This window comes from Zalophus californianus, chromosome 8 (genome assembly GCF_009762305.2).
Source record: "Zalophus californianus isolate mZalCal1 chromosome 8, mZalCal1.pri.v2, whole genome shotgun sequence".
Taxonomy (NCBI): Eukaryota; Metazoa; Chordata; class Mammalia; order Carnivora; family Otariidae; genus Zalophus; species Zalophus californianus.
Genome location: NC_045602.1, coordinates 3,668,415 through 3,675,039, shown reverse-complemented (window position 1 = coordinate 3,675,039; position 6,625 = coordinate 3,668,415). Strand labels below are relative to the sequence as shown.

The following is a 6,625-nucleotide window of genomic DNA, read 5'->3' as shown; positions in this document are numbered from 1 at the left end:
TTGTTTGTATTTCTTTGGTGTTGGTTGTGATCTCTCCTCTTTCATTCATGAGTTTGTTGATTTGGGTCATTTCTCTTTTCTTTTTGATAAGTCTGGCCAGGGATTTATCAATCTTGTTAATTCTTTAAAAGAACCAGCTCCTAGTTTTGTTGATCTGTTCTACTGTTCTTTTGGTTTCTATTTCATTGATTTCTGCTCCGATCTTTATGATTTCTCTTCTCCTGCTGGGTTTAGGCTTCATTTGCTGTTTTTTCCCTAGCTCCTTTAGGTGTATGGTTAGGTTGTGTATTTGAGACCTTTCTTGTTTCTTGAGAAAGGCTTGTATTCCTATATAATTTCCTCTCAAGACTGCCTTTGCTGTATCCCAAAGATTTTGATCAGTTGTGTTTTCATTTTCATTGGATTCCATGAAATTTTTAAATTCTTCTTTAATTTCCTGGTTGACCCATTCATTCTTTAGTAGGATGCTCTTTAGCCTCCATGTATTTGAGTTCTTTCCAACTTTCCTCTTGTGATTGAGTTCTAATTTCAAAGCATGTGGTCTGAAAATATGCAGGAATAATCCCAATCTTTTGGTAGTGGTTGAGACCTGATTTGTGACCTAGGATGTGATCAATTCTGGAGAATGTTCCATGGGCACTAGCGAAGAATGTGTATTCCGTTGCTTTGGGATGGGATGTTCTGAATATGTCTGTGAAGTCCATTTGGTCCAGTGTGTCATTTAAAGTCTTTATTTCCTTGTTGATCTTTTGCTTACATGATCTGTCCATTTCAGTCAGGGGGTGTTAAAGTTCCCCACTATTATTGTATTGCTGTCAATGTGTTTCTTTGCTTTTGTTCTTAATTGCCTCATATCATTGGCTGCTCCCATTTTAGGGGTATAGATATTTACATTTGTTAGATCTTCTTGTGGGATAGACACTTTAAGTAGGATATAGTGTCCTTTTTCATCTCTTATTACAGTCTTTTTTTTTAAATCTAATTTGTCTGATAGAAGGATTACCACCCCAGCTTTCTTTTGGTGTCCATCAGCATGCTAAATGGTTTTCCACCCCCTCCCTTTCAATCTGGGGGTGTCTTTGGTTCTAAAATGAGTCTCTTGCAGACAGCATATTGATGGGTCTTGTTTTTTAATCCAATCTGATAGCCTGTGTCTTTTGATTAGGGCATTTAGCCCATTACATTCAGGGTAACTATTGAAAGATATGAATTTAGTGCCATTGTATTGCCTGCAAGGTGACTGTTACTGTATATTTTCTGTGTTCCTTTCTGATCTATGCTGCTTATAGGCTCTCTCTTTGCTTAGAGGACCCCTTTCAATATTTCTTGAAGGGCTGGTTTCGTGTTTGCACATTCCCTTAGTTTTTGTTTCTCCTGGAAGCTTTTTATGTCTCCTTCTATTTTCAATGACAGCCTAGCTGGATATAGTATTCTTGGCTGCATATTTTTCTCGTTTAGTGCTCTGAAGATCTCATGCCAGTCCTTTCTGGCCTGCCAGGTCTCTGTGGATAGGTCTATTGCCAATCTAATGTTTCTACCATTTAGGTTACATATCTCTTCTCCCGAGCTGCTTTCAGGATTTTCTGTTTGTCTCTGAGAGTCATTAAATTTTACTATTAGTTGTCGGGGTGTTGACCTATTTTTACTGATTTTGAGAGGGGTTCTCTGTGCCTCCTGGACTTTGATGCGTTTCCTTCCCCACATTAGGGAAGTTGTCTGGTATAATTTGCTCCAATATACCTTCTGCCCCTCTCTCTCTTTCTTCTTCTTCCTGGATCCCAATTATTCTAATGATGTTTCATCATAGCGTATCACTTATCTCTCGAAATCTGCCCTCGTGATCCTGTAGTTGTTTCTCTCTCTCTTTCTCAGCCTCTCTTTTCCATCATTTGGTCTTCTATATCACTGATTCTCTCTTCTGCCTCATTTATCCTAGCAGTTAGTGCCCCCATTTTTTATTGCACCTCATTAATAGCCTTTTTGATTTCGACTTGGTTAGATTTTAGTTCTTTTATTTCTCCAGAAAGGGTTTCTCTCATAACTTCCATGCTTTTTTCAAGCCCAGCTAGTATCTTTAAAGTCATGATTCTGAACTCTAGGTCCGACATTGTACTAATGTCCATATTGAGTAGGTCCCTGGCTGACGGTACTACCTCTTGTTCTTTTTGTTGAGGTGATTTTTTTCGTCTTGTCATTTTGTCCAGAGGAGAATAGATGAATGAGAGAACAAAATGCTAATAGGTTAACAACGTCCCCAGCAAATATACTCTATATAAATCAGAAAAGACCTGAAACCAGGGGAAAAGAAAGGGAAAGGAAGAAAAAAAAAGAAAAGAAAAAGAAAAAGACAAAAACAAACAAGAACAGAACAAAGCCAAAAAAAAAAAACAGAATATGATCAAATATGATCAGACTAGTGTATAGATCAGTGCCACACACTAGATTTTGGGCGTATTTTGGTCTGTTGGAAGAAAGTGCCCCCTAATATTTTAAAGGAAGAAAGACTTATATATGTACAAAATAAGGGTTGATACAATGAAGGGATGGAAGATGACTGTAAAAATGAAAAGTATAAAAGATTTTATAAAAGGAATTGATAAGATAAGAAGTTGTTTTAAAAAGGAAGATTAAAAAACAAGGAAGAAAAGAAAAAAAGAAAAGGGAGAGAATGTGATCAGGCAGGAGACTAGAACAAAGCCATACACTAGTGATTTAGGGTATATTTTGATCTGTTAGAAGAAACTGTATCTCAAAATTTTAAAAAGAGAACAACTTATATATATATATACATGCTAAAAATAAGGGTAACTACTATGAACGGATAAAATATGACTCTAAAAAATGAAAAATAAAAAAAAAATTTTTAAAAGGGATTGATAAGAGGTTGGTTGAAAAAGGGAAAAAGAGGCTTTGCGGAGGGCACTGCGCTCCTCCTCCACTGCCTCTTCCTCTCGCGGGAAGGTCTGGGTGGCCACACATGCTCCCCAGCCCAGGCTCCTCCCCTCCCTTCCCCCCCGCCCCGGAGGGTACAGGAGCTGCTTTCCTCTGCCTGCCGAGATGGTGCTCGACCCCGCAGGGCAGCATCTCAGACATGTCGAAAAGGATGTTTTGATTCGTAAAATTTTGAGAGAAAAAGCCCAAGAGAGGTGTTCTGAACAAGTTCAAGATTTTACCAAATGTTGCAAGGACTCTGGAATCCTTATGGTAGTAAAGTGCCGGAAAGAAAATTCTGCATTGAAAGAATGTCTAACTGCTCATTATAATGATCCAGCCTTTTATGAAGAATGCAAAATGTAATACCTGAAGGAAAGGGAAGAATTCAGAAAAACTGGAATTCCTGCCAAGAAAAGGCTACAGAATCTTCCCACAAGCATGTAGGCAAATACCCAGATACTTAGCCCTGATACTCATGGAAATCATTATCACCTAAAATAATGGACTCAAGGAAGTGTTTGCTTTATCCCAAATTATGGAAATAATAAAGATTTCCTTTAAAAAAAAAAGAAAAAAAGAAAAAGGGAAAAAGAAAAATTCAAAAAAAGAAAAAAAACAGTTAAAAAAATCAACTTTGAAAAACTAATGAATCATGGTAAAAAAGCCATGAATTCTATGTGCAGTATTCCCCTAGCGCTGGAGTTCTCCCATTCTCCTTGATCGGTAAACTTGGTCTTGGCTTGCTGGCCGTTCTTGCTGATCTTCTGGGGGAGGGGCCTGTTGCCGTGGTTCCCAAATGTCTTTGCCGGGGGCTGAATTGCCCCGCCCTTGTCGGTCCGGGCTAAGGAAGCTGCTCGGGTTTGCTCTCAGGAGCTTTGGTTCCCTGCAAGCTCTCGGTACAGCCTTGGAGGACCAGGGTGAACATGGTGGCCTCCCATTCTCCGCCCGGAGCAGCTGAGAACTCAGGGCCCCGCTCCTCAGTGCGCCCCCAAAGAAAAGCAGTCACTCCCGTGTCCCCGGTCTCCGGCCGCACTCCGTGCTCACCCGGCCTGTGACGGAGCGTTTCTATCTCTGGCACCCGACCCCGTGTGGAGTCTCCAAACCCAGCAGATCCCTGCGGTGCGCTCCCGCGCCGCTCCTCCCCGGGGGAGGAAGGGGAGTCTGCCCGGATCTGCCGCCTGTTGGGTCCCTGCTGGAGGAGCAGTGGCCCGACTGGGCCGCGGATCCCAGTTTATGGCCACCCCGAGCTGAGAGCCCGCGCCTCGGCTCCGTCTCTACAGCCGGCTTCCCCGCTCCGATCCCTGGGAGCTCTGCCGCACTCAGGCACCCCCGGTCTTTCTGTGACCCCGAGGGTCCCGAGACCACACTGTCCCGCGAGGGTTCCACCCCCCGCTTAGCCACTGGAGCGACGTCCCTCCGCGGAGCCGACTTCTAAAAAGTCCGATTTTGTGCTCCGCGGCTCTAGCACTTGCCGGAAGCGGCCGACGGAGGCCCCCTCCCCCGCCGTCTATCCTCCCGAAGATCGCCTCGGATTCACTTCTCCGCACGTCCTACCTTCCAGTAAGTGGTCGCTTCTCTGTTCAGAGAGTTGTTGCTACTCTCCTGTTCGATCTCCTGTTGAGTTCGTAGGTGTTCAGAATGGTTTGATCCCTATTCAGCTGAATTCCTGAGACCAAACGAAACCCAGGTCTCCTATTCCTCCGCCATCTTGCTCTGCCCCTAAACCCCAAAATTCTTGAAAGCATATTATAATCTGAATTATGTTATAAAATGCAGATTTTAGCCTCTTCTATTACACTAACATGTATTTAGTTGTTTTCCTTTTCCTTTTTGAGTATTTGAAACTATTAATGAAATGCATCATATTTTTCACTTTATCTTATCTGTACAACAATCACATTAATTTTACAATGCTGTGAAGTTTTAACTTTTTTATTATATATCTTTTGTATTATGTGATTGAAACTCTTACAAGTTCAAAACATCAGCCAACTTCATGAGCATGTCCCAGTTTCTTACTAATACAGTATCTATCCAGTAATTTAAAAAATCACTATTCCAACCCCAAGAAATAAATATTGCTTGTTAAGATGGAAGTGGGAGATAGCATTTGTTCTACTTTTTATAAATCTCTGGTTATAGAGAATTGTTCTCAACCTTAAATATCCCCTCAACGACAGGGGTAAATATAGTGGAGAAAAGTTAGAAAATCAGCAAAAAGAAAGACACATTTTGACAATACCCAATAGCTTTCTCCACTTAAGGGCATCCTCCAGAGTTGTGTAGACAGCCTGTAGCAGAAGACTGTGTTGGTTTGAAGATATTGTGCCCATTCTTTAACTAAATAGCTGTGAGACCATTGGCAATATGATTAACCTTTCTGGATTTTGACTGATTTATCAATAAAATATGAAGACTGGACTGGGCAATTTTTAAAGTTCCTTTTAATTCCAACAATTTATAATTCTATGAATATGTTAGAGAACAAAGCAAGAATGAGAGATATGATAACCCACTAAGAGCCATGAGGTCCCAAAGAGCTCTCTGGACGGGCTAACTGGTAACTGATGTTTTTGAATATTTCTATAGAAACAAGATCACAAAGTGACTTCTCACCATAGGGGGTCAATCAAAGAGAGATACGGGTTTGAAATGAGTTGATATTCCTTCTCATAGACTCATTTATTCCTCTTTTTAAGACATATTTATAACACGAGAATGCCACATTTGATAAAGGCATGTGCATGAAATGTTTTCCATTTTGAAATTAAGAATTAAGGTTTGAGTATTCTACAGGAAAAAAGGTAGAGCCCCCATCAAATTTCCATATTTGACCTTGGACAAGGGATCTATTCTCTAACTGGTTTATTTATTTATTATTATTTTGCTTATGAAACAGGGAGTAAAGTCTTCTTCTGTCATAAATCTTTCCAGAGGCAGCCATCTAAATAACAAATTGATCCAATTTAATACAGTAAGTACCGAGAAGCCGAGTGAGGATGATAAAGGTGGATCATTTCCCGCAGATCTCCATGCTAATTTTCAATTCTGCACTGCCATGTTCAAGGTCAAAGCAACCATCTGATGTCTACCTTGTCAATTCAGCAAACCTTTGAGTGCTGCCTACAAACTAGGTACTGTGTGGGGTGATGGAATGAGCATTCCCTCTCTCTAAAAGGTCACAAATGTACATGTATATAACTATCATCTTCACGCCAAAGTTCATCATCTCAGCCAAGCTCCTAGAGCCTATACAGTCCATTGCATGAGACATTAATCTGGTAGTGGGGTGCCTCTGAGGGGTGAAAACTCTTGGGACAGATATATTCAAGAAGAAAGAAAAAGAGATGCACATTCAAAAATACATCAAAGTCAGCAGGATTAAAGAAAAGAATTAGAAATGAGATCCAAACAGAAAGCTATAAGACCTTCTCCAGATGGTGCTGGGTTGACCTCTCAGGGCTGAATGGGACATCCCTCTAGATTCAGCACATTCTTGCTTTTTTCTTATTCTCTCAAAGATGAGGTCAAGAAATGTTAATGAGTCTGACACCTCTGACCTTATCTCAGAAGGAAGTGTCTGTTGGAGCAGGTCAGTATTTGGAACCATAATCCCTAGCTGAGTGGGGAACTAGGGAAGGGAAGCCAACCGTTATTGTTCTTAATTTTTAGACCTGCCACTATAAAAGGA

The 6,625-nt window shown here is 40.9% G+C and overlaps 1 pseudogene; it reads left to right on the top strand.

Annotated features, from left to right (window-relative positions):
• The first annotated feature begins 3,057 nt into the window (after window positions 1-3,057).
• Window positions 3,058-3,378, top strand: LOC113938265 (annotated as a pseudogene).
• Window positions 3,379-6,625: the final 3,247 nt, after the last annotated feature.